Raw genomic sequence first — 7,292 nt, 5'->3', positions numbered from 1 at the left:
ACAGAAAAGTGGCACCAGCCGGTGGGTACAAGCAGATCACATGGCAAGAGGAAGCAAGAAAGAGAGAGAAGGTGCCAAGGTCCTATAAACAACAAGCTCTCGCAGGAACTAACAGAGCAAGAACACACTCATTACTCCCACCTCCCCCAGGGAGAGCATTAATCCATTCATGAGGGATCTGCCCCCGTGACTCAGTTTCCAGGACTGCCACATTAGAGATCAAATTTCCACAGCAGTTTTGGAGGAGACAACACATCCAAACTCCATCAAACCCCAAATCACAAATGGACCTGCTAAAATCTACCACAACCCATTTTCCTTGCTAAAGTAGCACAAAATAGACTTGCTTATCCTTAGCCATCTATACCTGAGAATATTTTCCTTACTCTATATGTCATATTTTTTTCTTTCTTTCTTCTCCTGTTTTTCCTGATCAGCCTCAGTTCCTACAGCACATAAAACCTTTGTTCACTACCAGACAGGGCTGTCCTGCTTTTAGAACACCTTCCTGCTAGCAGCAAACAAAGATTTTCTTGTGGTTGCTCTCCTTTTTTGGTCTTCAGTTCAGGATCTTTCTGGAGTGGCCAACCCTGACATAAAGCTCTAGAATTCAGTCTATACATATTGTGGCACACTTTCATAAAGCTCTGGAGTCTGATCTTAGGAACAATAGTTTTAAGACCAATTGGTCTTTTGGAACAATAGGTCTTCAGTATACCTACCATTCTTTGAGTTCCAAGTCTTAAAGAAGAGCAGATACTTGTTTTCTTAAAAGTAGAAAAAATGGTTCTCAGGCCCATTGCTTCCTTCCCTACTTCATTCTCCTCCGTTCTACACTAATGGTTAAGCGTGAGCCTAAAGCCAGATGACTGAGCTGGAACACTGTCTCCACCACTTACTCTCTGTGTCCTCTTGGGTAAATTACTTAACCTTTCTGTGTCTTGGTTTCTTCATGTGGAAGAAATTGGAGAAAATAACAGTAATAATCTTATAAATTTGATGCAAGGATTCACTGAAAAAACTTAGTAAGTACTCTGCATTTTTGGTATTATCACGGTGACCATATGCCACACCCTCCAGGGTTTGTCCTGGGGTTGTCATACTGAATGAGATAATGATATACAATATAATCTCTGTCCTCATGTTGCATCTAGTTTACCAAGAGTCATCAATTCATTATTTACCATCAAGTTTCCCTTGACTAAGAGGCAAGGTCCAAATCCCAAACACCAGGATTTTTTTGTGCCTCTAACCACCTTCCTCCACTTCATCAGTTGGGTCCAGGGCTTTCAGGAATTCCTATCCCCTAATTTCTCATTTCTGTTTTCTCAACTTGCCTGCCTCCAGAGGTTTTTAACAGTACAACTGTCTGCCCCAATAACCCCATTCCCTAGAAGGGCAAACTCCAGAATATAAGAAAAAGAATACCAGGAAGGAGGTTGTGAGCCTGATTGTAAAAATAGAGCAGACAATATCTTTATAGTCCCTATAATGGTAAATCAACAACTGATGTTATAATTGGAATATTCTTCACTGGATTTATGTTAATGTGTCAAAGAGGAAAGAGATTAAAAGTAGCACCATGGGTGAATTAAGAGTAGGAAAGTTTTATGAGACATTACAAACCTAAATTTGGCTCACGAAAAGATGAAAGGCAGGCATTCCAATCAGCTTGTCCACAATGTACGATCTATACAAAGCTCCATCTGGTTTAAATGCATCAGGGTATAAACTTGGTACAAAATGACAAAACTAAGCAGTAATATAGTACAAGTGATAAGATTATAGCTACATCCCAGATGAGAAATGCAGAAAAGAAAATAGATGATTGGAAAAAAGACACTGAATAATCTAGGGAAGACTTGATTTGCTATGGGGGTTAATGTAATCTCTTCTGGAATCATGAGAATAAAGCTCTAAGGCAAACTATTAACACTTCAACCCAAATGGACCTTGCTTATCAGCTGTTTTCCAACCCTTGGAAACCGCGCAGAACAGGTTTGATGTGCATGAGAGGGTTTTGTGTGTGTGTGTGTGTGTGTGTGTGTGTAAACTTAGTAGTGGAATAAGTATTGCAATCAAGACTATAGTTTTGAACTTGGATCTCTTGATAGATCATACTAAACTTTATCAACCTATAACATGTCTTGTATTTATAAAGTTACTCTTTGCTTTTTACTTGCCAGGTTTGTAGCTAAAATGCTAGCCACTGGCACTGGCATCTGCCACCAGCTATCAAAGAAGATGAAATATGGAATCTTAAACTCCATTATGCAGAGGAGGAGTATCCAGATAAACTGCCTGGAAGGCCTGTACTTAAGGGAAATGTACACAGGTCCTGGGATTAGAAATGTATTTTCAATAGCCCAGGCTCTGGAACAAATTCTACCTAAAATGTAAAATACTGATATCAGTTGAATCTGTCAGGTAGACAGATCTGGTGGGATGAGAGGAGGCCCAAAGCGTGTCACTCATTTCTTCAATCAATGGGCTACTTATGGCTGAATGTTATTCTAGAATCACGAGTCTCCAGTCCTGCCTGAGGTCCGGTCTAGACTTTCAGAGGCTAATGTACATATACTCACTCATGCCTGAGTACACTATTCAACCAACAACCAAACCAAACTGCTAGATTTAAAGATCATAGTTTACCTCTGCAGATCTGCAAATGAGCACATACTAACACTCAAATACTTATTAATAATAAATTGCAAAATCTGGAGCCCTGGTAGAGGGCCCTTGTTTATTTAGAAGTATTTGAAGATAAAGCCACTGAGCTTACCAATGTATGTGCTACTTTACATTGATAAAGAATTTGATTAGAAATTCCTAAGTTCAGCAATTGTGATCTTTTCTCCTAGGCCAAGTTTCTTTTACTAATTTAAATGTTGATTTCAGCAGGGAAAATGCATAGAAGATATAATGACATATTTGTATAAAAGGATCAAAAAAAAGAGATATAGTTCTTTCTGAACAAGTATTATTAACAAAACCTAGCCATACTGAGAGGGCAGGAATTTGTGGGAATTTTGTTCCTCTGGTGTCTAAGAGAATGCTTATGTGCTGGAAACAGTAAATATATATTTTTTGACTAAATGGATTCCAATTTTTAAAATCCCTTTCCATTTAAAAGTATAAACTCTACATCTCATTTTCAGATTTATGTTATTTCATTTTCTCGTTTTCTTGATTTCGTTCCTCCAGTATCTCTTTAACCTCATCTGTCTGTCCCCAACACACACACTAACAACAAGAGCAACTGAGTTCCCTCCCTTCAGTGCAGTCCAGGAGTTTCCTAAAGAAAAAGAGACATTTTTGACTTTTAGAGAATCAGATTTTATTCATCAGAAATGATAACTGAGTAGATGAAGATCTACGAGACATTCACTCTTTGTAATCATTTACCACCTGGAAGATAGGGAAGAACTGGTGTTCAGTCAAGAATGAGCACCCTTGCTGAGTATATTTTATTACAATTGGAAAGATTATGAACATCAAAATAAAACCAAAATAGTACCAAACATACAAAAAAAAAAAAAAATCCCAGCAACAGCAACAAAAACCAGTAATCCTGTGAGGTATAATCACATCTCAGGACAACCACATAATTTTAATGATCTCAGAATGTGCTGAAGTACAATGAAATGTGTAGAAAATGTGACCATATGAAACTCCTTACTAGGCGGAAATGTATTTCACAGTAGAAACTCAAGAAGTAATGGAACCTCTGGTGTATCAGGATGACCTTTTAGACTGTACCAATATTGAAAAAATCAAGAAGTTCTTGAAAACCTACATAGATCAAGCAAATAAGAAACTCTAAGAAATTATACTTCATATTTAAGTCAACCAAATTAAGCGTGTTTTTATCTTGACTAAATCCATATGCATTAAAAATCATAATTCCTTTTTAAAAAAATGTCTTGGAAAGTTAATTATTTTCTTTGACCTCCTAAAATTGTTTTATGCTGTTTTTAGAGACCATCATAGACTAGTAATTAGCCCGACTAGTTCTTTCACAAATATGCAATTAAAGCTACTCAGCATTAAAACGTTCTGCATTATTGAAATATGTTGAAGCCACTTTGAATGTTTGCCTAGAAATCATGAAATTATGTGTATATATGTGTGTGTATATGCATTTTTATGTATGTGTACATTTATGTGTGTATGTATAATATTTAAGTATTTTTAAGTACAAAAGCAATAAAATAAGTCAAACCCAATACTCGTTCAGGGCAAAACTAAATCCAGATTCCCAAGCCTTAGCATGCTAATGCTGTTCAGTCCAGAAGATCACACGTCAGCATCCACAGTACTTACAGCTGAATTAAGGCTGCAGGGTACAAGAATTCCTCTTACTTTTGAATGCCTTTCCTCATCAGCAAATCTTTTTCAGGTAACTAATCCTTAGCTCATTATGTAGTTTTGCCACCTAAGAGATTTCTTTTACCCCTTCTCCAAGTGTCTGATTGCATTTGTTCTAGCAACTTAACTGCAGTGTCATTATTACATGATTCATTAAGTGGCTAAGGGTCAAACATGCTTTAAAGTCTACAGAAGATTTCAACAATGTGGGTAGCATAATAGAAGAGATCCAAATAAATGAATGTGCTATAAATATTTTATATTTGTGAAGAAAATGGTAGAAGCTTTTGGCTTTCTTCGAGTCCTTCTGAAAGGATGTGGTTTTTAAACAAGACAGCCGCTTCACAACCAAACTCTAATTTTAATTCAAAGATTATACCTCTTGATGTTCCACATCTGTACTCTTGTTGGTACATAATTCCTAATGAAATTTCAAAGTGAAGGTCATCACTGTCTTTGCCACTGGAAAACGCTCTGAATATCTTTTCCGCCTCAGCAGCCTCTAGCTGACAGCTCAATAGCACATACTGCTATGAAGAAAAAGGCATGAAAGAGGACTATAATGCCAGACATTTTTAAAGAAGTTACGGCAGAAAAGAATAGGCTGGATCTAGGGGGAATGTCGTGTACACAACTATTTAGAAAAATAAAGATAGCATCACAAAGCTGAATCTCTTGCTTTAGGGTTAAAGATGAAGGACACTGCTTAGCAATTCTGGATGTCAGCCAGTTTTTAGTCCTTTAGCATTCTAGTGAGACACGTCCATAGTCACTCCATATTCATCCCCATTGTCATTACCAGACCTTCATTTCTTTTTTTAAATTGTGGTAACAACATTTAACATGAGACCTACTCCTTTAACAAATTTTTAAGTGTATGATACACTGTGGTTAACTATAGGTGTGATGCTGAACTTATGCATCTTGCTCAACTGAAACTTTACACCCACTGATGGGCAACTCCCCATTTCCTCCTCTTCCCTGCCCCTCGCAATCACCATTCTCCTCTCTGCTTCTATGATTGGACTATTCTAGAGACCTCATATAAGTGCTATCACGCAATATTTGTCCTTCTGTGACTGGCTTATTTACAATGTCCTCAAGGTTGGTTGATCCATGTTGTCACATATGGCAGGATTTCCTTCTTTTTTAAGGCTGAATAGTATTCCATTGCATGTATTCACCACATTTTCTTTACCCATTCATTCACTGATGAACACTTAGGTTATGTCCACATCTTGACTATTGTGAATAATGCTTCAATGAACATGGGAGTGCAGAGACCCCTTCAAGATCCCACTTATAATTTTTTTGGATAAATACCCAGAAGAGGGATTGCTGGATTATACAGTAGTTAATTTCCACACCTGCTCTTATCTTCATCTGGATAACCCTACTCACTCTTGAGGTCTAACCTTAACTATCACTTCCCATANCACTGCTTAGCAATTCTGGATGTCAGCCAGTTTTTAGTCCTTTAGCATTCTAGTGAGACACTTCCATATTCACTGCATATTCATCCCCATTGTCATTACCAGACCTTCATTTCTTTTTTTAAATTGTGGTAACAACATTTAACATGAGATCTACTCCTTTAACAAATTTTTAAGTGTATGATACACTATGGTTAACTATAGGTGTGATGCTAAACTTATGCATCTTGCTCAACTGAAACTTTACACCCACTGATGGGCAACTTCCCATTTCCTCCTCTTCCCTGCCCCTGGCAATCACCATTCTCCTCTCTGCTTCTATGATTGGACTATTTTAGAGACCTCATATAAGTGCTATCACGCAATATCCGTCCTTCTGTGACTGGCTTATTTTACTTAGCACAATGTCCTCAAGGTTGATCCATGTTGTCACATATGGCAGGATTTCCTTCTTTTTTAAGGCTGAATAATATTCCATTGCATGTATTCACCACATTTTCTTTACCCATTCATTCACTGATGGACACTTAGGTTATGTCCACATCTTGACTATTGTGAATAATGCTTCAATGAACATGGGAGTGCAGAGACCCCTTCAAGATCCCACTTCTAATTTTTTTGGATAAATACCCAGAAGAGGGATTGCTGGATTATACAGTAGTTAATTTCCACACCTGCTCCTATCTTCATCTGGATAACCCTACTCACTCTTGAGGTCTAACCTTAACTATCACTTCCCATAGGAAATCTTTCTGTCTCCACCCTCTCCCAACTGTATTTCTCCACTACAAAGTGCCACAGGCAGTTCAGACTCAACATGCACAGACTCCAGCCCACCAAATTCCACCAAACCTGCTCATCCTCTGCCTGTGTTCCCAACCTCAGTGAATGGCTCTCCCTCCATGCAGTGGATCCATGCATCCATGCAGGGGCCCAAGACAGAAACGTAGATGCCATCATGGATTCCCCCATTCTTCCCAACATCAGTGACCACAAACCTGTTCTCTGTCAAACCTGTCCACTTCTCACCATCCCTACCCTGACTGTTCTGACTCAGGTCACCATTGTCTCTTGCTTGCTTTATGACAGTCTCCTAGCAGGTTTCCCATCCTTGTCTCCCTGTTATCCATTCTCTACTCCCAGTCATTCTTCTAACATGTCAATCTAATCAGTTATTCTTTAGCTTTAAACCCTCCACTAGTCTTCATTGCCTTAAGAATATAATCAAACCTTTTTATTCTGACTTACACAATACTTAATGATCCCTTGACTTTTACTGATTCTTCTCTTATAATTCCACTCTCTGAGCTAGATCTTATCACCCCTAAAATAGAAGTAATAAAATTAAGTCTCCAAAATATTGAAAACCTCGATGAGGGTCACACAGCCAGGAATTGGTGGTGATAGAACTAAATTCCTGTTAGAAGTTTGAATAAAGTATTCAGAAGTTTGATTCCAATTTACAATTTTGAATTTGTTTTTGCCCAGGAA

Source organism: Galeopterus variegatus, unplaced genomic scaffold, assembly GCF_000696425.1.
Source record: "Galeopterus variegatus unplaced genomic scaffold, G_variegatus-3.0.2 Scaffold48, whole genome shotgun sequence".
In the NCBI taxonomy this organism is placed as follows: domain Eukaryota; kingdom Metazoa; phylum Chordata; class Mammalia; order Dermoptera; family Cynocephalidae; genus Galeopterus; species Galeopterus variegatus.
This window is presented reverse-complemented; position numbering follows the sequence as displayed.